Consider the following 24,250-nt stretch of genomic DNA (forward strand, 5'->3'; position numbering starts at 1 on the left):
GTGTGTGTGTGTGTGTGTGTGTGTATACACACACATATATATATGTACATATAAGACAGTTTTAAAATAGATGTGGGCATTCCACAACTTAACAGGTTGTAGTCCAAAAACTTTCTTCAAAATTGATCTACACATCTCAGTGAAGTTTTCCATAGAAACAATGTTTCTGGTTTGTGGGTTCCCAGGCCTTTTTAATCCATAATATACCTAAACCAACAAACAAAACTAAAAAAATAGGACTTTCAACAATATCTAGCCAGTGTTAAGGAATGTTTCAATGGAAAAATATATGTTCATTCCAACTTCAATGCCCACTCTCCAGCATCGGCATCTGGAGTAAGGTGAAGTAAAAAAGCAAGTCATCAGTAACTCCCAATGTCTATCTACATATAAGAAGCCATGTCTCTAGGACAATTACTTTCCCATATATTCTAAATTGTGTACTAAATAGCATTTGCCCCCAAGAAATACTGATTCACTCAGGAACCTTTTAATATTCTTAAATCTCAAGTCCACAAGTCTCGAACTTCTGGGCCTGGGAAAAAAAACCCTAGCAAAAAAAAAAGTATAGCATAGATAATAACTAGTGTGGTCCAGCCAAAAAAGAAAGAGATCCATGTTGAATGGAGTTAAGGAAAAGAGGTAAGAATTAAAGGCCAACTAGAATTAGAATAAGTAGAACAAAGGAAGAATGGCATTCAGATAGGAGGATAAGCAGGAGCAAAGGCACATGATAGTTAGGTTCCAGTAATAGGGTGATTATTAGAGGGTGTTTGGGGTTAAGTGGTGGAATAAAAGACTGGATAAGTTAAATCTCATCAATCTAAGTACACTGCAAAAAAGAATATATATTTTTTAAAAGTGGAGGAAGTTGTTCTCAAAGCCACTGTACCTAACCAATGAGTGGGGGGGAAGCTTATTCTCTTAAAGAAAAAAAAGAAAAAGCAGACATGCACGACTTTCTTCAAGAGGTTTGTCTACACGTTTCCACTTAATAAAATGTTAAAGTTTTGATACTGTGCATGGAGTTACAAGATCTCATAAACTAAATGTCTCTCATTCTCACTTAAAAGGTAATAGATGATTTCCAAATTGAGTATGAATGAGTATTCATGAAAGCTACATCTCTCTAAAGTCTGGTTTTTCCTAATTTTGATTCAGGGAGCTAAAGCCTTGTATGTTCCATAACAGTGGAATTACAGTGATATTAAAATGAGTCACAGCTTTATCAAGAATAGTGAAAAATGAAGAGAATGGGGACAAGGTCCCCACTTTGAAGTCTTCTAGAATAAATGAGTGAAATTATCAGACACTAAAACCTAATCTCAGGATGATGATAGTTTACAATGCTGGCTGGGAGTGGGGGGTGGGGATGTCAGCAATCTTTCAAAGTAGCAACTTCTTACTACTTAGGGCTGTGTTGCATAAAAGAGTAAATTCAGTCACAGGGAAGAGGACCATGATAAGTAAGAGTGGGCTAAAGATATGGAAAGCTAGGCCCTAGGGGTTTTGTTTTGTCAGAAGGGGGTAACAAGCAGGGGAGAGAGAGGAGGCAGGAGTTTTCAGAGAAAGACTGAATAAATGACTTGATCTGTAAACTGAGAAATCTTAAAACTGCCAACACTCCAGGCATTAAGCAGGGTTCCATCTTCCCACGAGGCCCTGTAATTAAGGTGCTAACTTGAGGGGGTGCACAGTAATAGGAAAGAGTAAAGGGTGAAACGTGTAAAGGGTAAAAAAAAAAGGGGGCTAAGTTAGAGAAACCATTTTCTTAAATCCCATTCCCTTATATGAGAGAATCAGAACCAGAAGAACCCTAAGGTGTGACCCACCCCCACCGCAGGGGTTGGCTGGGGGAAGAGTTCTGCGTTTTGGGGGTTTGGGCGGGGAGACAGGAAAAATAGATAAGGGGAGACGAAACAACCAAAGGCCTTTCCTTCCACCCACCCCTCATTACAACCAAGGCCCCAGGCAGGGTTAGCTTAACTAGGGAACGCCATGAATGGGACCTGGGAGGAAAACCCAGACCTGGCCCAATAGGCGCCCAAGGTTGGCCTAAAACGGTGCGGGTGGGGTGGAGGAGTATGTACGTATGTGTGTGTGTATGTATGTATGTATGTATGTATGTGTGTATGTATGTATGTGTGTATGTGTGTGTTTAGACGGGGCTACAGATCAATTTTATTTGTGCAGGGTGACTGGTCTTGGTAAACAAGGCTGGTTGTGTGTGGGAGGGGGTACTTGAATTGGTTCTTGGAAGGGGCAGTCAGGTCAGCATGGCGAGGGGGGGGGAACAGGGAGCGGAGAAGGGCAACCCCGAGCCCTGGACGCTGCCCCTTCCCCATGGAGGCTATCAGGAGCAGAAGAGAGAAAAGACAGGAAAGGGGGGGGGAGGGGGAGCGCAGATGAAGGAGCGGGGGGGGGGAGATCCAGGACCGGGGGGGGGGGGGGCGGCCAGGTGGCACTGGCTGGACGCCCGGGCCTGTCTCGCCTGGGCCTGGGGGGAACCTACCGGGCTCGGCAGTGGGGGGTGGCAGGGCGTCCCGGCGGCGGCTCCTCTCATGCTGAGGCGGAGGAGGCGGAGGCGGCGGAGACGGCCTGAGGAGCGGGAGGCGGCGGCGGCGGCGACGACGGCGGCGGCGGCGGCGAAGGAGGAGGTGACGGCGGCGAGTCCCGGCGGCGGCCGCCTCCGCCGTACTGCATCCCTCCTTCCCTCCCCACCCGTTTCCTCGTCCCCCTCTCTCCTGCTTCCCAAACTTCTTCCCCGGGATAAACAAACCCGCCGCCAGGGGCGGCCGCCTCAGACTCTCCCCCCCTCCCCCCCCCCCCCCACCCGCCCCCGGCTCCTCCTCACACAGGCTCCCCCCACCCTGCGGTCGCCGCCGCCACTGCCTCTACCGCCGCCGCCGCTGCTGCTGCTCGGGCTCGGGCTCCGGCTCCGACTCCGGCTCCGGCTCCCGGGCTCCGGCTCCCGGGCTCCGGCTTCCTAGTTGCGACGAAAGCCCCGGCCAGCTTCGGCGCATGCGCCGTGCCGCCGGCTCCGTGGGGTTCTCCCTCTAGTTCCCTCCCCTGCACTCCGGCTTGTCGGACGCTTCCGGGCGTGCGTAGGAATCCGTGTCTCCGGGTTTTGGAAGCTGCTGCGTCGGGAGGAGGGGGAGGGGAGGAGGGGAGGGGAGGAAACGGAGGTCCTGGGGTGAGCAAGCGGCCCCGCCTTCTCCAGTCTCACCTCCAACTGTGCTGGGGAGAAGGGGATCGTGGGAGGGCTTCTGTACAACTATAGATCCCGTCACAACAAGAACCCATCCATCCCTTTCCTGAAACCATGCTGTCTAAAGATACAATGATTCCCTTGGCCCAGCTTCCCACTGACACTTCTGTAAACATTTAATTTATTTGTTACGTGAGTTCCCTTGTTGTATTTTGTTTCTTTGCCTTGTTTTCTATTTATCTGATGTTGGGCAGATGCGTATTCTCTGCGGTCCGGGCTAGCTACGGTAACAGAAACACCCAAAGGGCAGAGACCAGATCAGTGTGTGAATGTCTCATCTTTGCATCTGGCAGAATCTCACTGGAGTCAGAGTATGTGAGAGTTTATGTGTGTACACAAATGCATATGTAGAGATTTTTTTCCACGACAGTAAATGTGCTCAACACTATGCCAAGAGGGTCTTGGAATATAGATGTGAAACGGACTTGAGAGATTCACTAGATGCCTACATTCACTAGGAAACAAAGGCCCATAAGAATTTAAATGATTTGAAATGGAGGAAGTAAGTAACACGGGCAGGTTTTGAATCCAGGTCTTCTGATTCCAAATCCAGTGTTTTTTCCCCATGAGTGGAAAAAAATGTAAGGCAGCCTCTCTATGGTTTCCTAGAGAAGGCAAGATATAGATAATGATGAATTAAGAAAAAAATATGGAACAATAACATACCCTAAAGGTGCAAATGTTTGGTCAGAGTACTAGCTACCCTGTGCTATCAAACTATAAACAATAAATGTTTGAAGCACAATGTTCCTTTGGATCACTTTCTCCCAACTACTGTAATGCAAACAAGAATAATAAAAGCTCACATTTTCTGTCAACTTTACTGTCTACACAGCACATTCTTCACAACAACCCTGTGAAAAGGTGGTACAAATTGTTCTTCAAAGCACCATGATTTTGTGTGAGTATTCCCTCTACCAACACAAGGTTGGAAATCCCTTTACAAGTGAGTAGCTCCTTTTAAAAGACTGAAGTCTCTGAAAATGTATCACCTTGTAGGCAACTTGGTGATGAGCCTTTCCAAATTTAGCTAGGCTTGTCTTCAGACAACACACATAGCATGCATCAACAGGCCCAAATTTAGAGCCATTCCAGCTTGGTACAATCTGCCAGAACTTGGACTCCATTTGCAGAGGCTTCAAGAATCCAGAGATAGCACCATGTCACAATGAAGCATCAGAGTAGAACTTTACATGAAAGTACACAAGTGTATATCAAGAGAGCCCTGGATTTGGAGTCAAGGGGCCTAAGTTAAAACCCATCACCTTAACTTACTACCTAGGCAGGATTACAACCTCTCTGGGCCTCAGTTTTCTCATCTGTAAAATAAAGGGTTGGATTAGGGTGTTTCTAAGGATGTCTAAGATTGCTAATTTAAGGAATCTCCATGATTGCTTACTTAGGGAATCTCCAAGACTGCTTACAGCTGTAGACCTATCATGCTATGAAGTGACATCTACGGGCTAATAACCAAGCTGTTTTAATTGTATATGGAATCTTTTCTGATTATAGGATCATAGCATATGTATTATTATGCCTGTTTTACAAATGAGGAAACAAACTTAAAGAGTAGTGAATTAGCCACATTTATAGACTAGGAAATGTCATAATCAGGATTGGATCAGAAGTCTTAGATTTCAAGTCCACTGGACTGTTGATTCTACCATGCTGCCACTAGAAGATGACCTAACCACCAGTTTTCACAAGAACCTTAGAACTGGAAGTACCTTTGGAGGTCACCTAGTCCAATCCATACTTGCATATTCCCTGTAATATTTTCAAGGGATCATCTAGGTTGTACTCAAAGACTTGTGGGAGAACCCCAATACCTCTTAGGGCAACCCATTCTATTTTTTGATAATTCTCCTAATTCAGTTCCAGAGACGGACCCTTATTTGATCTAACAGTCCTTAAAATACTTGAAGTCGACTAACATGTACCTGACTTCCATGTCTTTTTCCAGAATAAATATCCCCCAAATCCTATATTTAATGACCTGACATTGGAATGAATGACCCCTAAACCCTTCAGGGCAAGTTGCTACAATGAATGGAGAAGTAAATTTAAAACCAGAGGAAATGGGATGCAATCCTACTTCAGACACTTGCTGAATATGTAACAATGGGCAAATAATAGTCCCTCAGCCTTTTGCAAGTGAGGAAACTCACCTTTAAAATGGAGTTGATAATATTTACACTATATAACTCAAACAAACAACTTAACTCACAACAAGAACAACAATCAACCTAACTCACAAGCTCATTGAAAGGCAAGTACTTTTGCTTTTGCTTTTCCCCCCAGTAGATAGTTTTATTTTTTCCAGTTATATGTAAAGACAATTTTTAACATTCATTTTTTATATAAAATTTTGAGTTACAAATTTTCTCCCTCCCTCCTCTCAGTCTCCCTAAGATGGTAAGTATTTTTGATATGGTTATGTATGTGCAATCATGTAAAACATATATCCATATTAGTCATGTTGTGAAAAAAAACAAAATTATTTCATAGTTGAGTTAACTGAGATAAGCAGAGTTCAAGTGACTCATTCAAGGTCAAACAGCTAATAAGTGTCTGAAGCTGGATTTGAATTCAGGTCTCCCTGACTCCATGCCCATGCTCTATCTACTTCATTCTCCAACTGCCTCAATATTCTTCCTAAGATCTATTATCCAGAACTGAATACTCTACTTGTGTTCTAACCAAGGCAGAGACAAGAACCATCACTCCCTTGTTCTGAACATTTTGTCAATAAGCATTTATTAAGTGCTTAAGATGTGTCAGGCATTGTCCTAAGTGCTGGAGATATAAGCAAAGGTTAAAAATAAAGATCCATAATCCCCTCTTTCAAAGAGGGTACAATTTAATGGTGAAGCCTAAGATCCAATTACCTTTTTTTGACTATCAAATTACTCTGTTGATTCACATTTAGCTTTCAGTTTGTTCAGAATTACAGTACTTTTTCAAATGTGCTGCTTTCTAGTAAAACCTCCCTTATACTAATTACATTGATTTTTTTTCAAACCAAATGGAAGACTACACATTTATACCTATCAAATTGTATCTTTATTGGATTCAGATCAGTGTTGTAGCCTATCAAGATCTTTTTGGATCCTGACCATCATTCAGGATATTGAATATCCTGCCCTTGTTTCTTTTGCAATTATAATGAGTATGCTTTTATCCAAATCACTGACAAAAATGTTATGTAAAACATAATTTGTATAAACATCCTAGTACCAAGGACAGTTCCCTGGGGGATTCTACTAGGGACCTCCCTCCAAGTTAATTTCAATGTATCAAATGGCATTATTGCCCAATCCTTTGGTGTTATCATTCAACCAGTTCAATCTATTACCTAATGCTACTGATTTTGCCTCTGTAATATCTCTGATACATCCCCCCTTCTCTCCTCTCCAGCCTTGGGCAAGTCTTCTTCACCTTATTGGACTATTACAACAACTTGCTGTTTGGTCTCCCTGCCTTAATCATCTCCCCACTCCAGTCTTTCCTCAACTCAGCAACCAAATTAAACTTCCTAAATAAAGCACAGAATATGTATGTGTGTAAGTATACACAGTCTAGTAATACTGTTTAAAAAGTAAATGAGACTGTACATATATAACCCATGTGAAAAAATAGTTATTAATAATGGATTTCTTGGGGTGAACAAGGAGGGACCCAGTCTTTGGTTGGCTTTCTAACCCCCCTTCCCCCTTCAGAGATCAATTTTTAGGTGGGAGCTCTAATCCTGTTCGGGATGTACAATAGAGCTAGAGAATAGACTCTGACTACCTCAGTGAATTGAGGGGATTAAGCCACACCTATCTGAATTCCCATTACACTCTTGGGATCAGTCTTCCATTAGACCCTGATGTCATTACAGTAGAACTCATTCTCAAGTCACATCAACCAATGGAATTGAATCATGCTAGCCAGGGATTTGATCAGTGTGTAAGAACCACCTCTATCAAAAGAGGAAAAATGCCTCTGACCAAGAGGCCAGTGTCATTCTTGACTTGCACTCTAGGCTGGGAAGGCTTTCCTGTTGGTAAATGTTCTTCTCTTAAGCCAGAGTACATAGTATAGGGCTTCAGAACTCTCCTTGGTGTAAGAAAATAATGGGCTTCACCAATGCCCAAAGGTCCCAGCTGGGATTAATTTGGACTGATTGGATTGACTGAGATTGACTGACTTCACCGATTAACGTACTTAAAGTTAATTCTATTGAAACCACACCTGCTTGACTCTGAAGAGGATGTGTTCTCAGAGACTTCAGACTCTGACCTCAATATGGGACCACCCTCAGGGCAGCTAGATGGCGCAGTGGATAGAGCACTGGCCCTGGACTCAGGAGTACCTGAGTTCAAATCCAGCCTCAGACACTTAACACTTACTAGCTGTGTGACCCTGGGCAAGTCACTTAACCCCAATTGCCTCACTAAAAAAAAAAAATGGGACCACCCTCAAGTCCAGTGAACCAATGGATTTGGGAGATGCTAGCCATTTAGCTTGAAGCAGGGTGGAAAGACTGCCTCTCCTCAGGACATGGAATAAAGATCCTGGGGCAGTTCGTAGTGGAGCAGGTGCTTGGTAGCAAAGGACTCTTGGAAGAAGCAGGCCAGGCTGAACTCTTTTATCTCTCCTCTAGGGTAGATAGGTTTCTTAACTTTCTGAACTCCATGTGTTCTCTTTTTACTATTCTTTAATAAATGCTTATTGCCCCAAAACTGGGGCTAAAGCTTCTAATTTATAAGTAAACCCTAGCTAGCTTTCCCTACACTTGACAGGAATAAGGCAAACACACATTAGATTTTAAACATCACATTGGGGCCATGTTCTCTCTTAGAGACAATATGGTGCTGGGGGGTTTTCAGCTTGTGTTAAATGTCACGAAGTCAATTCTTCACTAATATTTAATAAACTTTAATAATGAATACTTACTGCCTAAATGGGTGCAATAGCCATTAATTTATAAGTAGCAATATTTTAGAAAAACCCAGTCTGCCCCCCCCAATAATTTAGCTGGAAATAGTTGGTGAGCCCAGTAATTTATATAATACACCCATATCATATTGCTTTCTGTCTTAGGTAGGGGAAAGGAAAGGGAGGGAGGAAAAAAAATTTGGAACTCAAAATCTTATAAAAACAAATGTTGAAAACTATCTTTACATGTAATGGATAAAAAACAAAATACTATTAAGATTAGGGGGAAAAGGTAAATGAGACTAGTTTGATCTAACCTATTCTTGATGAAGACTGAAGATATGATGGCTATTCATTAAACATTTTTTCCTTTTCTGATGGTTTACTAGGTATCCCTTTAACATTATAAGTTATCCCTTATAACATTCTGGGATTTTTTCCAGGAAGCATAATTAAGCTCACTGTTCTCTATCTAGTTAGTAGGCACTCATCTCTTCCCTTTTTTGAAAATTGAGGTCTTCAGTCCTGAAAGACTTCAACCATTTCCATGAACTTTCAAAGATTAATAACAATGCTAAATAATGACATATTTCACTACCTTGGAAGGTACCTCATGACTTTAACTCATCAAAAGCAGCCAAATGTTCTCTAATTATCTCCTTAATTATCTTGTGTTTCAACCCTATATTAGCCATTTTTGCTATGTGTTTACCTTTACAGTAATAATTCTGCTTTAGCATATGGAACAAAAGAGAAATAATAGATCTGCTTTTTCTCCATCAGAGATCCAATAAGACTTTTCAAGTATTAAAGTATTAGTTATAATTTTCATGATTCCACATGCTCAGAGCAGTAGTCAATTCCCTTCTTTACCCTTCTTATTTTCCCCAATATAATCAACGACAAACAAAATTTCTTTCTGGTGTCCTGCACATTCTTCACTGTCTGAACTCATTCTGAGATTTATCATTCCTGACACTTTGATTCATTTCTGGATGAAGACATGCTTTTCTAGTCATCCTTCATTCCCAGTGCTTGTGTCCATGATTCTGTACGTCTTTAAAAAAAATGTCTAGGTCAGTCAATGAGCTCCCTATGCATCCACATTGGTCTCTTTAGACATCACCTCTTGTTTTTTTCATTAGAATTGTTTCTGCTTATGTCTTTAGGATTTCAATCTTGAGAGCTTCCCATTCCTCCTGGGCTGAACTCCCTGTAGGGACTTTAGACCATCCAGTCCCACCTATGCCTTCCCTAAACATGTTGAAATCTATTTCCCCTATATCTAGGGTACTTGTCAAACTATGTCCCAGTTTTCCTTGGCCTCCCAATCACACATTATAAATTAAAATGATCACTTACTCCCAATGCTTTCCCTTTATCACTATCTACTTCTAAAATTCTTAACAATCCTGAGTGCCCTTTGCCACAAATAAGAAGAAAGTCCTCATATACATCAAAATATTTACAGCAACACTTTTTATGAAAGCAAAGAATTAAAAATGAAATAGATGAGCAGTGATGAGGGAATGATTAAACAACTTATGGTGTATGAATGTAATGAGGTATTACTGGGATATAGGGAATTTAAAATATGATGAATACAGAGAATGGAAAAGTTTATATGAACTGATACAAAATAAAGTAAGCAAAACCAAGAAAATATACATGACTACAACAATGTAAACAGAAAGAAATACAAAACAAAAATAAGCATGGCTGCAAAGAAGAGATCACGGAAGATAACTCCACCCCATCTCTTTGCAAAAGTTAGGAGTCCACAGGTACAGTATATTACACATATTTTCAGACTTTTTTTTTGGATGAACTGATCATTTGTTGATCTTTTTTCCCCATCATTTTCATTTTTTACCTCTAAGGAACATTATTTGTTATGTAGAATGGCTCTCTAGAGGCATGGGGGGGATGGTAGACATCCTCTCTGGGAGGGTTACTGGGGGGAAATATGGTGATGTTAAAATCAAAATATATCTATTTAAAACATTTTTTAAAAATAGCATGGTTCTATATAAGACTTTTGACATAGCCCCTCCTCCTCCTTTTTCTGTCTCGGTGTTCTAGAGCAGAGATGTCAAACACAAAGCCTTTGCTGTCAGCAATATTCCTAGTATAGGACCAAAGAAGATTGAAAAGTAATTGAGGGGCAGCTAGGTGACGCAGTGGATAGAGCACTGGCCCTGGATTCAGGAGTACCTGAGTTCAAATCCGGCCTCAGACACTTAACACTTACTAGCTGTGTGACCCTGGGCAAGTCACTTAACCTCAATTGCCTCACTTAAAAAAAAAGTAATTGAAAGAATTAAACAAAATAAAAAATAAATATAAAATAAATAATGTTAATATATGTTGTTCTAAGTCCATATGTATGTGCAAGGATCATTATGTATAGTTTAGTGACCCCCTTTCTATCCGAGTTTGACACCACTGGTCTAGAGTATTTTGGCATGACTATATTGTTTCAGTTTCTTCCTCCTGTGGTAAAAAGTTTTTAATAGTCGGTTAGTGAATACGGAAAGATGCCAGTTTTTGAAGGACCACCCTTTCGGGGAGGAGACCGATGGCCATGCATGGGCTACACACGCCAGCCCGGCTGCTAAGCACTCCACTTCCGGGGTGCAAGCTTAAAAGGCAAGGAGAGAACGGAAGTGGGATCTCTTTCCTGCTTTCCTGGTCCGAAGACTGGCGCGACACACAGACAGACGCTGACTGGAGTTGGACGAGGCCCAGCTCCCCGTTAGCAGCACGTGCTTGACTCGGCTCTCTCCCCCCAAAGGTGGCCTTGGGCTTTTGGTGAGTTTTATACGGAATATAGACTAAGCTTAGACTTAAGACTATTTGTTTTATATTTCTACTTTCCTATCCCTCTAATCAACATCACCTTGTAACTACCAAACAATAAAAGCTCTAACTAGAGACCAGAGACTTCTTCCATTTATTAGTCTGGGAGATAAATTAAGGGAAAGGTTAAAGAGGGGAGATTAATGCTCTAGTATCCAATTTTAAATCTCACACTCCAGTGATCTTTTGTGTGTGTGTGGGGGAGGCAATGAGGGTTAAGTGACTTGCCTAGGGTCACACAGCTAGTAAGTGTCAAGTGTCTGAGGCTGGATTTGAACTCAGGTCCTCCTGAATCTATGGCCAGTGCTTTATCTACTGTGTCACCTATCTGCCCCTACTCCATTGATCTTTATCCAAATTCTCTTTACTATGGTTCACCATTTTGGTTCCTGGATTTCCTTGCATGAATATATTTTCTTCAAACACTGTACTGATGTGACCCTTCCACCTTTATCTGTCTAGCCTGTTCCCTTTAAGTAAGGTACCCCTAAATGACCGACTTCTAGTAATAGGTCCCATCTCACTGTTTCAATGATATCCATGAGGTCAATTTACCTCCTTCTAAAACCTATAGGAATTAGAACTGGAAAGGACCTTAAAGATCATCTAATACATAATCTATTTGTTTGTTTGTTTTGGAGAGGCAATTGGGGTTAAGTGACTTGCCTAGGGTCACACAGCTAGTAAGTGATAAGTATCTGAGGATTTGAACTCAGGTCCTCCTGAATCCAGGGCCTGTGCTTTATCCACTGCACCACCTAGCTGCCCCTAATACATAATCTATTAATTTTACAGATAAAGAAATTAGATAAAGTAAGTGATTTATCACACAAGTGGTAAGTTTCAGAGCCCAGAGTCACCTGACTCCAAAGCAATGATTTTTCTAGCATACCACACTACGCTACAAATATTGGTTAATATATCCATCACTCTCAATTGTTTCATGGTTTTATAAGTTGCATAGACAGAGTTAGAAAGGACCTGGTTCAAACCTTTTCATATAGATGAGAAAAATGAGGCTCAGAAATAATATATCTTGTACAGTGGTACCTTGATATTTGTTGTTAATTGGTTCCAGAAGGCATGAAGATCGGCAAAAACAATGAGTACCAAACAAATTTTTCCTATAAGGAGTAATGTAAATTGAAATAATCCATTTCTAAACCTCCAAAATTTCACATTTTACTTGACTATTTATTGAGGGGGTGATTTTTCGATACAAAACCTTAAAACTAGACAGACACAAATTTTAAAAACCACAATAATTAGATAAAAATAAAATTTCATTTCACTTTACCAGTCTTGTCACAATTGGAAACTTGTTGGGGAATAAAACCCTCAACCTCTACATCGTCCCTAAACTCACTAACAAACTTTTTGGCAGCTTCTTTGTTGGCACTGTCTGCCTCTCTAATGCTTCACCACACTATCAATGCCAGTCCTCTTTTTAAATTTATCAAGTCATCCATGACTGGCTTTAAAAACTTCACTGCTCTCACCACTTGTTCCAGGCTTGTCTTTTAACAGATCAGCATGCAGATGTTTTGCTTTCTCAAAAATTGTTGCCTTAGAAATATGCTAACAGTTTTTCATTAATCCAAATGTACAACAATTTCTCCAATTCTTCCAATGTCTGTGATCTTTGCTTAATCACAGCCTTCACACCTCTAGCAACACTGGCTCCTTTAATAGCTTCCTTATTTTTTGCTATCCTAGAGATCATTGTTGTAGGCATTTTGTACTCTGTAGAGATCAGACACATGAGAACCGCACTCATACTTAGCTATTTTCTCTTTTTTTTCTATTTATTGTGATTCTCACTAATTTCTTTTCTGCTGAATTGTATCGCTAACCTTCTTTGAACTCATGATGACTTGTAAAAACAACAACAAAAAAAGCTTGAAAGGAAAAAAGCACAAGAAAATACGTGGCAAAATATGTGGTGTTCTGTACTGAGCACTAGCTGTGAGACTAACACCTTGGTCTTTGTTTACTCAGGAGAGACTGGATACTAGGTAGAGTCTTGACTCCTACAGTTTTTAGCAAGTGCACAGAGTCTGATTAAGTGGCTGAGTGCTGAAGCATTTTTTCTGGTTGAAATCTGTGTAGTTCCGAATTAAATGAGTTTCAAAGTTGACAAGTACTGAGGTATGACTGTATATGTAAAGTACCTACAGTCATTATGCCCACATAAAAAATATTATTTTCATTATGTTCCATTGTCTGTTTAGTAGTCTGCAAATTGCCTAATATAACTCTCTTGAGGGCAGGAGGTTATAATATGCCCACTTGTATTTCATTAAACTAGTGTAATATTTGTGTCCATTTGTATTTTATTACACTAAGTATACCATGTATGCTCTAGGGGCTCAATGAATACTTATAAATTGAAGAACTGAATGATGGAGAAAGTACTTAAAATAGACTACTAAAGTCAATGACTGGTTAGTTAGTACCTAATTATCTAATTTCTGGATTATTCTGGCACTATTGGCATCTTCACTCAGACTTTCTCCCTACGTTTACATAAAGATTAACCTTTGGTTTGGTACTCTAATTTCTGCTTGTCTATAGCCTGTCATCCACTGCAGCTCAGTTACCTTGATTTTACTGACTGTGCAATGTCTTTTCTCTAAAACATCAACCCCAAGATTGCTAAATTTTCAAATGCTATGTTTCTTCATTTCCACCTTTTAGTGTTGAATTTGTGTCTTGGTATTTCCAAAGTCATGTTGCTTCACTTAATATTATGGTTCAGTGTGCATAGAAGTGTGATAAAATAATGGGATTTAGCAGATGCTCAAAGGCCCACCTGGAAATTACTCTAAACTGATTGAATTAAGTGAGAGTGATTAACTGCTGATTAGCCTATTTCAAGTTATCTAGATTGTAAGCACACCTGGCTAGCCCTTAAGAAGGTATTGTCCTCAGAAGCTAAAAACCTTGAACTTAACTTGAGACCATCTTCAAGTCCAGTGAACCAATGGATTTGGATGATGCTAGCCAATTAGCTTGAAGCAGTGTGTAAGGACCTCCTATGCTCTGGACCTATAAAAAAGCTTCCAGGACAGCTAGGTGGTGGAATAGATAGAGCACCAGCCCTGGATTCAGGAGGACCTGAGTTCAAATCCATCCTCAGACACTTAATACTTACTAGCTGTGTGACCTGGGTAAGTCATTTAACCCCAACTGCCTCACCCAAAAATAAATAAATTAAATAAATAAAATAAAAAACTTCCACACTCAGTTTAGGGGTGTGAGTTTAAAAGCAGGCTCGTGGTGGAGAACTTGAGAAAGAACCAAACCAGACTGGAACTCTAGGCTAGATAGACCTTTTCTTAACTTTCTGAACTCCACATGAATACCTCGTATGCTTTAATAAATGCTTAATGTCCAAAGACTAGTGCTAAGGCTTCTAATTTAAGGTGACCACACAATTTAGATTTTAAACCTCACACAAGCAAAACCAATATGGGATAATACAGGAAGTCAATCATTCTTTTTTCTGGGGCATGTGGAATTTAAACCTTGGAAGAAATTGCCAGAGTGAACAAAGATTTGAGCTTCAGCTGAGTTGGTGTAAGGTCATGAGTATTAGACTCCCACCACCATTTTTCTACCCAAACTCTTAACTGTAACTTAAATAATATGAGAGATATAGTCTTCAATGATGATAATTGGCAAAGAATATATGCCTTTGTCTTTTTAATCAGATAACCAATAAATAAACATTTATTAATTATTACATATCTAGTACTATGCTAGGTAGTACAAGGAAACACAAAGAACCTAAGAGGAGAGCTATTGATCTAGTTGGGGTAGTAAAATATACAACCCTGACCCCAGATCAGAACACTAAGATTTAACAAGGTATTCCAAAAATCTAACCTTTTACCAATACTACTGATCAAATAAAACCCCTTTTATACCAGGGTCAGCTCTGGTATCAGAGACCGGATTATTTTTTTATGTCACACTCCTTGTGACTGGAAGGTCCAACTGGAAAACTAGAAAACACAAGTTCCTGATGGCATGGTGCTCCAAGGTTATAGATATTCCCAAGTTGAATCAAAAGTGCCTTCAATAAAAAAAAGGATTGTTGAATATTTTGTATGGCAACAGTACCCTTGCTCCCCATGGTCTTTTTCTGAGTTCCTTTGAAACCATTCTGAAACCTAATCACAATTGTTCAAAGGCACCCCCGAAGGCCATTCTTTATGATGTTTAAACCTTACAAAACCCCTGCTCTTCCTTTGTGGACTGCTGGATTGCTCTAGTAGTACTTGTCTTTCTCTAGTGTGGTCCTCATTGGTGCTACTGATTTCTGTTCCTCTCTGCCTGTGGAACAACCCATGTCCTGACCCAATGCCTTCTCCATTCTCCTCAGAGAACAGTTTCCCATATACTCTGAGAGTTATTAGGATCCAGCAAGTCCCCTCACAATAATGCTTTCTTGGAAGAGGTGCTTTAGAAGTTCTATATCCTGGGTTATATCCACATTGTATCAACCCTATGATGAACACTTCCTTTTTTCACCTGAAAATCACCCCTTAGGGGCTACTATATAGGCCAAGAGTGTCTCAGAGAACTGGTTAGAGGTATTTTCTTCAAAGAACAACATCATGATCACCCCCTCCCTTCAGATCCAAAATCTAATCAAAGTAATTAGAACTAGTAGGCAATAAATTACTGTTTTGAACTGAATTAAATAATTAACAATAGAAAGCCCTGTAGAGCAGGGGTTCTTGTTGTTGTTGAATCGTTTTAGTCCTGCCCCACTCTCTGTGACTACATTTTTTTTAAACAAAGATACTGGAGTGATTTGCCTATTTTTCTACTTCAGCTCATTTTACAGAGGAGGAAACTGAGGCAAAAAGGGTAAAGTGACGTGCACAATGTTAGATAGCCAATAAGTGTCTGAGGCTAGATTTCAGCTCATTTCTTCCTGATTCCAGGCCTGGCTCTCTATTCACTATGCAAACTAGTTGCCCTACATCCTAAGAACCATAAGACTTTTCCATCTGACATAGCTGAACTCTTTCATATGTTTTATTTCCTCCGTTAGAATGTGAGATCCTTGAAATCTATCACTGTCTTACTTTTCTTTTTGTATCTGCAGCCTGTATCATGTGCTTTGCACATAATAAGTACTTAATAAATACTTTATTCATTCATTCATTGACCTCATACATATCACTTTGTTAGGCTTTGGAGAAAAGGCAAGATCCTAGAAGAAGGGCACCACAGAAGCAGAGGGCAACAAAGGGAAGGGGAAAGAGAGAAGCAGCTGAAGTAGAAAGGAAGCCCCCACCCACCTAGCAAAAGCAAAAACCTGTGCCCAAACCCCACCCCCACCCCCCAAAAAAACCCATGCCCCTATCATGTCAGTTCCATTAGGCAAAACTATCCTGGTAAAATCACATCTGGAAAGTTTTGGGCACCACATGTTAGGAAAGATATTGGCAAACTAGATTATATCTAGAGGTGAGTGACCAAGATCATGATGTAACTATGCCATAGGAGGAAACCATAAATTATCTACTATACAGCCTGGCATGGTGGATAGAGAGCTGGCCTTAGAGTTTAGGAAAACCTGGTTGGATTCAAGTCCTGACTCTGACCTACCCAGGATGAGAGATAATAGGAAAATAATTTAACCTCTCTGTTGTTGTTTTGAGACAAGATGGCATAGGGAATAGGGACTGCCTTTGGTATCAGGAAGACCTGGGTTCAAGTTCACTGGACCCCAGGTAATGAGGGGTTTAGGACTAGCTATACCAGATCTCAAATTGTATTATAAAGTGGCAATCATCAAAACAATCTGGTACTGGCTAAGAAATAGAATAGTAGATCAATGGCATAGATTAGGCACACAATACATTGTAGTTCCATCATAGTAATTTAGTGTGATAAAACCTGAGATTCAAGGATAGAAACTCATTATCTGGGGCAGCTAGATGGCCCAGTGGATAGAGCACCGCCCCTGGATTCAGGGATATCTGAGTTCAAATCCAGCCTCAGACACTTAACACTTACTAGCTATGTGACCCTGGGCAAGTCACTTAACCTCAATTACCTCACCAAAACAAACAAACAAAAAACTCATTATCTGACAAAAATTCCTGGGAAAACTGGAAAACAGTATGGCAGAAACTAAGTATAGGCCGACATCTTATACAATATACCAAGATAATGTCAAAACAGGTACATGATTTAAACATAAAGTGTTGTAAGGGCTAAAATTCTAGCTATACTTTCTAAAATATCTAATGAGTGGTTGCCAATAAATTATAAGCTTTAGCAAGAGTTAGACTTTTAAGCATTTATTAAGGAGAATAAGAATTTGGTAGAGAGAGAGAAAGGCCTAGATTCATCTATCTATTAAAGGGAGAGAGCATTCCTAGCTCTGCTCTCTGCCAGAGTCCACACAAGAGAGAGAGCCAGCACGCCAGCCTCCCCCTTCTTCCTCCTACAAGCCAAAATCACTTCCTGACATACAAGAAAAACCGCATGGTCCTTCCCTCAGAGGCCCTCTCCTCATGTTGGAGCTTTCCTACAGTAAGTATCCAGCAGGTGGCGTCATTCCCATCATTACAGTGTGATACCATAAGCAAATTAGGAGGGGCACAGTGGATAGAGCACTGGCCCTGGATTCAGGAGGACCTGAGTTCAAATCTGGCCTCAGACACTTGACACTTACTAGCTGTGTGACCCTGGACAAGTCACTTAACCCCCATTCCCCCTGCCCCCCCCCCAAAAAAAGCAAATTAGGAGAGCTTGGAATAGTTTACCTATCAGATCTATGGATTAGGTCCTAATTTAGGACCAAATAAGATACAGAGAGCATTTACAAAGTGTAAAATGGGTAATTTTAATTATATTAATTAAAAAAGGGTTTGTACAAACAAAACAATGTAACTAAAATTAGAAGGAAAGCAGAAAACTGGGGGGAAATGTTTACAGCCAGTATCTGATAAAGGCCTCATTTCTCAAATATATAGAGAACTGAGTCTAATTTATGAGAATTCAAGTCATTCCCCAATTGCTAAATGGTCAAAGGATATGAATAGGTAGTTTTCAGACAAAGAAATCAAAGCTATCTATAGTTATATGAAAAAAAAATGCTCTAAATAACTATTGATTAGAGAAATTCAAATTAAAACAACTCTGAGGCACCACCTCATAACTATCAGATTGGTTAATATGACAGAAAAGGAGAATAACAAATATTGGAAGAGATGTGGGAAAACTAGTACATTAATACATTGTTGGTGGAGTTGTGAACTGATCCAAACATTCTGAAGATCAGTTTGAAACTATGCCAAAGGGTTATAATACTGTGCATATCCTTTAATCCAGCAATACCACTCCTAGGTCTTTATCCGAAAGAGATTTAAAAAAAAAAAAAAGGAAAAGGTTGTACATGTACCAAAATATTTATAGCAGCTCTTTCTGTGGTGGCAAAGAATTGGAAATTACGGGGATGCCTATCAATTGGGGAATGCATGAACAAGTTGTGGAATATGATTATAATGGAATATTATTGTACTATAAAAAATGATGAGCAGGATGGTTTCAGAAAAACCTGGAAAGACTTAACATGAACTGATGCAAAGTGAAGTGAAGAGAACCAAGAAAACACTGTACATAGTAACAGCAACATTGTATGATGAACAACTGTGAATGACTCAGCTGTTCTCAGCAGTACAATGATCCAAGACAATCTCAAAGGACTCATGATGAAAAATGCTATCCTCCTCCAGAGAAAGAACTGATGGTATCTGAATACAGACCAAAATATACTCCCTCCATCCCTTCCTTCTTTCCTTCCTTTCTTCATTCTTTTCTTCCTTCTTAGTTTGAGTATTCTTCCACAAAATGACTAACATGGAAATGTTTTACATGATTGCACATGAATAACATATCAGTTTGTTTACCTTTTGGGGGAAAGGTGAAGGAAGGGAGAGAGAGAGGGATAAAAATTGTAACTCAAAAGGAAAAAAAATTAAGATTGTTTTATATATAATTGGGAAAATAAAATATCAAAAATAAAAACATCAGAAGTAAAAAAATGAGGGGTTTATCACAGTGGGTGGGGGTAGTTAGGGAAGATTTCATTAAAGATGTAGGATTTGAATTGGGCTCTGAAAAATGGATTTAATTCTGACAGGTTGAGGAGAGAGAAGAACATTTTAGGAAGTGGGCATATTTAGGTAGAGGGCCCAGTGATTAGATTATTTTGTTGGTATAGAAGCAGAAGTGTCAAACACTCTCTGAGTACTGAGGAATCAGGTTAAAGTGTAATTAGGAAATGCTTAACAAAAAAGATAAAAATAAAATAAAACATAGAAAATGTTACATTTTAAATCTAAATCAATATGTAGTCCAGAGGGATCCTTATGTATAGTTAAGTTCCTCCCACCTTTCTATTTGAGTATAACATCATTGATGTTGAGGGGCAGCTAGGTGGCACTGACCCTGGAGTCAAGAGGAGCTGAATTCAAATCTGACCTCAGACACTTACTAGCTCTGTGACCCTAGGCAAGTCACTTAACCACAATAACCTTAAAACATTTGGAGCCACCTCCAGTCATCCTGATGCCACCGAACCCAGATGGCTCTGGAAGAGAGAGTGAGGTTGGTTACACTTCATAGCCCTCCCTTACTTAAATCCAACTAAGTGCAAGTCATGACATCACCCCCGTTGTCATGGTCCTCTTTGAGAATGAAGAAACAACAACTGGTGTTCAGCAGAAATGAAAGACTCCAGAAGGATTTGAATGTCTAGCTAAGTAGTTTCTATTTTATCTGGGAGGCAATGGAGCTATCAAAAGATTTTGAACTGGGCGATCTCATGAGGAAACGAGTATTTTAAGAAGATTAATTTGGAGGCAGCGTGTAGAATGAAATGGTAGTGAGAAGGGAAAGGAAAGAAGGGATAAAAGCAAAGATATGGATAAACTGTCATTTCATTGGTCAGTCAATATACATTATATGTCTGTCACTGGGCTAAACACTGAAGATACAAAGAAAGGCAAAGACATGCTTCCTGACCTTAAGGATCCCACATTTGAATGGGGAAGACAACATGAAAACAACTATGTACAAACAAGAAAAATAAAGCCAACCTTTTCCTCCTAGTCTTTTGATTGGAAGTAATCTTAGAGAGAAGGCACTAGTAGTTAGAGAAGAATAGGGAAAGGAGATATTTGGAGAGATCTCTTGAAGCAGGGGTGACGCTGAGGCTTGAAGAAATTCAGAGATACTGTGGGGCAAAAGTGAGGAGGGAGAGAATTCCAGGCATGGGGAACTTGCAGTGTGTAGGCACAAACATGGGAGCTAGAGTGTTAGTGTTCAAGGAATAGCAAGAAGGCCAGTGTTGTTGGACAGTAGAGGAAATTCCTGGGTGAGGGAACTGGTTTGACAAGGTCAGCACTTTCCCCTGCCATTTAGGAAGTTGCCTAGAGCAGTGGTGTCAAACTCAAGTTGAAAAGGGGTCTATTAATTAGTATGTAAGGATCTCTGGGGGCTGCATATTGACAGTTTAAAAATGTAATGTTACCTATGCTTTATTATATTTAGTCATTTATCTTAATATCTCCGATTACATTTGAATCTGTCTTCGTAGCCATGCACTGAACATTTGATACCTATCAGCCTGATCACTGAGACCATAAGTGACTTGCTTAGGGTCAGGAGACAAGAGAGGTTAGAAGATGGACTGAACACCAGCTTCTTCTGTATTTGAGGGTAGCTCTCTATCCACTTCAGTAAGATGCTTTCTCAAAGTGGTGAAAGGAGAATGTATGTAGAAGGAAGAATTAGAAACCAGTAACAATACCATGGCAATAACATTTAAGGGTGAATAGTCTTTACTTGATGAATAAATACTCCTCTAGATTGTATCCATTTGGAAGTGTTCTGATCTGGGCCTCCCTTACTCTGCCAGCCCCCTTGAATATTGAAACAAAATAAGATACTCAGAGATCATTCCACTGCAACAAAAAGATTTACTTAGGCCAGAGCAGGAGAATGTTTGACAAAGACAGGCAGTCAGGACAACCTTCAGTTGATTCAGCTGCTTGGCATTCTTTTACCTAAATTTCCTGAGTTCCCACTGTTTTCTATCAGCCAAGCATCACAGGAGCACCTGAAGCCCTCCTGGCTTCCTGTGACCAGAAAGTGACATCAACAACACATGTTTTTAATACTTAAGCCAATTAAATCCAAAGAGGGGTCCCCAATACCTCTTTTTTTTGTTTGTTTGCAGGACAATGAGGTTAAGTGACTTGCCCAGGTCACACAGCTAGTAAGTGTCAAGTGTCTGAGGTCCGATTGAACTCAGGTCCTCCTGAATCCAGGGACAGTGCTTTATCCACTGCGCCACCTACCTGCACACCCCCCCACATACCTCTTAAGGAAAAACTAGTCTAGGATTTGCATGAATGGTTGGGATATTACTTCTATCACTGAGGTCTCGATCAAAGGGCTTTTCATTTCTCTTGTTTGTTCAAGAATAGGTAGCTACACTTTTGCTTCCATGTATCATCTACATTTCCTTTTTTCCACATTTTAAACAGTATTAGGGGACAGTACAATAATACTTCACCTACCTCCTGTCTTGCCCAGGGGAATTATTTTGCAGCTGCATTATTTTGCCTAGACTGGTAAATTTGGTTCCAGAACCCTCATTTTTTTGTGATTCCCTTGTATAATTTTAATAGCTTTTGAGGTTGATGAAATCATTCCAGATTCTGGATGGAACTGATTCTCTTCTCTCTTCCTCCTCCTCCTCCTCCTCTACCTCTTCCTCCTTCTCCTCCTCTTCCTTCTCCTTCTCTTCTCCTCCTCCTCTCCATCTCCTCCTCTACTTACTCCTCTTCCTCCTCCTCTTCCTCTTTCTCTTTCTTCTCCTCCTTCTCCTTCTCCTCTACTTCCTCCTCTTCCTCCTCCTCCTCCTCTTTACCCTCCTCCTTTTCTTAGCAGTTTGAAGAGTTTAATGTCATATTAAAGATGGGGGAAGGTGGGGGGTGGGGAATGGCTTGATTGACAAAGAGTTTGCTTTGAGCTTATATCAGGATGCCAATTTCCTAAAATTATATGTTTGCTTTCTTTTCTTTCTTTCTTTCTTTCTTGTTTTTTTTTTGCGGGGCGAATGGGGTTAAGCGACTTGCCCAGGGTCACACAGCTAGTAAGTGTCAAGTGTCTGAGGCTGGATTTGAACTCAGATACTCCTGAATCCAGAGCCGGTGCTTTATCCACTGCCACCTAGCCGCCCCTATGTTTGCTTTCTTAATCGACTTTTTATTTCATGGACAATGTGCTCACTAGAAAGCAGAATTGTTTTATATATAGGTTTTTAAAAGCTTATGTTACTGTTGAAAAAGAGAAAAATGTATTGTTGATAACTCATATTTAATGTTTTAAGGTTTATAAAACAATTTACATAAATTATCTCATTTCTAATCCTTATCATGTGAGGTTGACACAATTATTATTATCTCAGTTTTATAGAGAAAGGAAGTGAAACTCAGAAAAGTTAAGTGATTGCCCAAGGTACACACAGTTAGGGACTATCTGAAGAATGATTAAAACCCAAGTCTTCCAGACATCTATTCCAGCACTCTAGTGTTGGAACTACAACTGTTTCCATGCCTCAGTCACATGCCCAATAACTGTTACCATTCAATCCTCTAGTTGTAAACTCAGGTGGTACAACCGCAGATACAGTTTTAGGATAGATCTAAAAGACAACTTGGACATCTGTTTTTTTCCTCTTCTACTCTCTGTAGGCTATGAAGCCTTACAGTCCCTATGCCCCAAACCAATACAGACACATTTGAACCTTCTTCACTCACCACAATAAAGCAGAAAAAAGAAACAGAGCAAGTTCCTAACATCCTAGGTGCCAGAACTTTCTTGTTGCACTCAGCCTATTCAGTTAGTCAAAAAGCATTTATATACCCTAATTGCATACTAGGCAGGATGGTAAGCACTGGGGATACAAAGAAAGGCAAAAACAAACAAGCAATCAGTCCCTGGCTCAAGAAGCTCACAGTCTAATATACAAACAAAATATTTGTAAGATATAACTGGATCATCTCAAGACAAAGGCACTAAGATTAAGAAGGATGAGGAAAGATTCATTTGCAGAAGGTGGGACCTAGCTAAACCTTAAGGAGGGGGGCAGCTAGTGGCACAGTGGATAGAAGCACCGCCCTGGAGTCAGGAGTACCTGAGTTCAAATCAGCCTCAGACACTTTAACACTTACTAGCTACGTAACCCTGGCAAGTCACTTAACCCCAATGCCTCACTAAAAAAAAACCCCCAAAAAACAAAAAACAAAAACAACTAAGGAAACCAGAAGACAGAGTTGAGAAGAAAGATGAATTCTGGAAATGGGGAATAGCCTAGTGAAAATCCAGTCAGGAGTTGGAGTATCTTGTTCAAGTGTTAAGGCTAAAATTCTAGCTAGTCTGTCTAAAATATCCTAACGAGTGGTCACCATAAATTATAAGCTTAGCAAGAGTTAGACTTTTAAGCATTTATTAAGGAGAATAAGAATTTGGTAAAGAGGAGAGAGAAAGGCCTACATTCATCTATCTATTAAAGGGAGAGCACATTTCTAGCTCCACTCTCCACCAGAATCCACAGGAAAGAGAGTGAGTCAGAATGCCAGCTCCCCCTTCTTCCTCCCACAAGCCAAAATCACTTTGTGACGCATGTTCTTGCCCTCAGAGACCTTCACCTCATGGTGCAGCTTTTCTACAGTAAAGTCTCCAGCAGGTGGCATCATACCAATCATTACACAAGGAACATCAAGGAGCTGGTGTCACTGGAATTTGGCATATAGTGGAAAGAGTAGGTATAAGGAAACTGAAAAGATAAGTAATGAGTAATTGTGCAGGCTTTAAAAGGCTAAAGGATTTTATATTTGATTGTAGAGGTAATAGGTAGCTACTAGAATCTATCTAAGAATGAGGTTGGGTAGATTATGATCAGACATCCTTAATGAATTTCAATTTGACTGCTGAATGAGAATAAATTGGAATATAGTGATACTTGAGACAGGAAGACCAACCAGCAGTCTATTGTAATAATCTATGAGTTCTAAGGGCAGCAAGGTGAATAAAAGCATTGGCCCTGATTCAGGAGACCTGAGTTTCAAATCTGACCTCAGAGACTTGACACTTACTAGC

At 40.2% G+C, this 24,250-nt stretch overlaps 1 protein-coding gene across 3 annotated transcripts in view; it reads right to left on the bottom strand.

Annotated features, from left to right (window-relative positions):
- The window catches only part of SPOPL (speckle type BTB/POZ protein like), a 96,868-nt gene extending 94,216 nt beyond the window's left edge, over positions 1–2,652 (bottom strand). For all 3 annotated transcript variants that reach the window (XR_006355684.1, XR_006355685.1, XM_043996006.1), the window contains exon 1: positions 2,513–2,652. The gene's annotated coding sequence lies outside the window, so the exon portion shown is untranslated. The remainder of the gene's footprint in view (positions 1–2,512) is intronic.
- Positions 2,653–24,250: the final 21,598 nt, after the last annotated feature.

The sequence above is a fragment of the Dromiciops gliroides genome, chromosome 3, assembly GCF_019393635.1.
Source record: "Dromiciops gliroides isolate mDroGli1 chromosome 3, mDroGli1.pri, whole genome shotgun sequence".
NCBI lineage: Eukaryota > Metazoa > Chordata > Mammalia > Microbiotheria > Microbiotheriidae > Dromiciops > Dromiciops gliroides.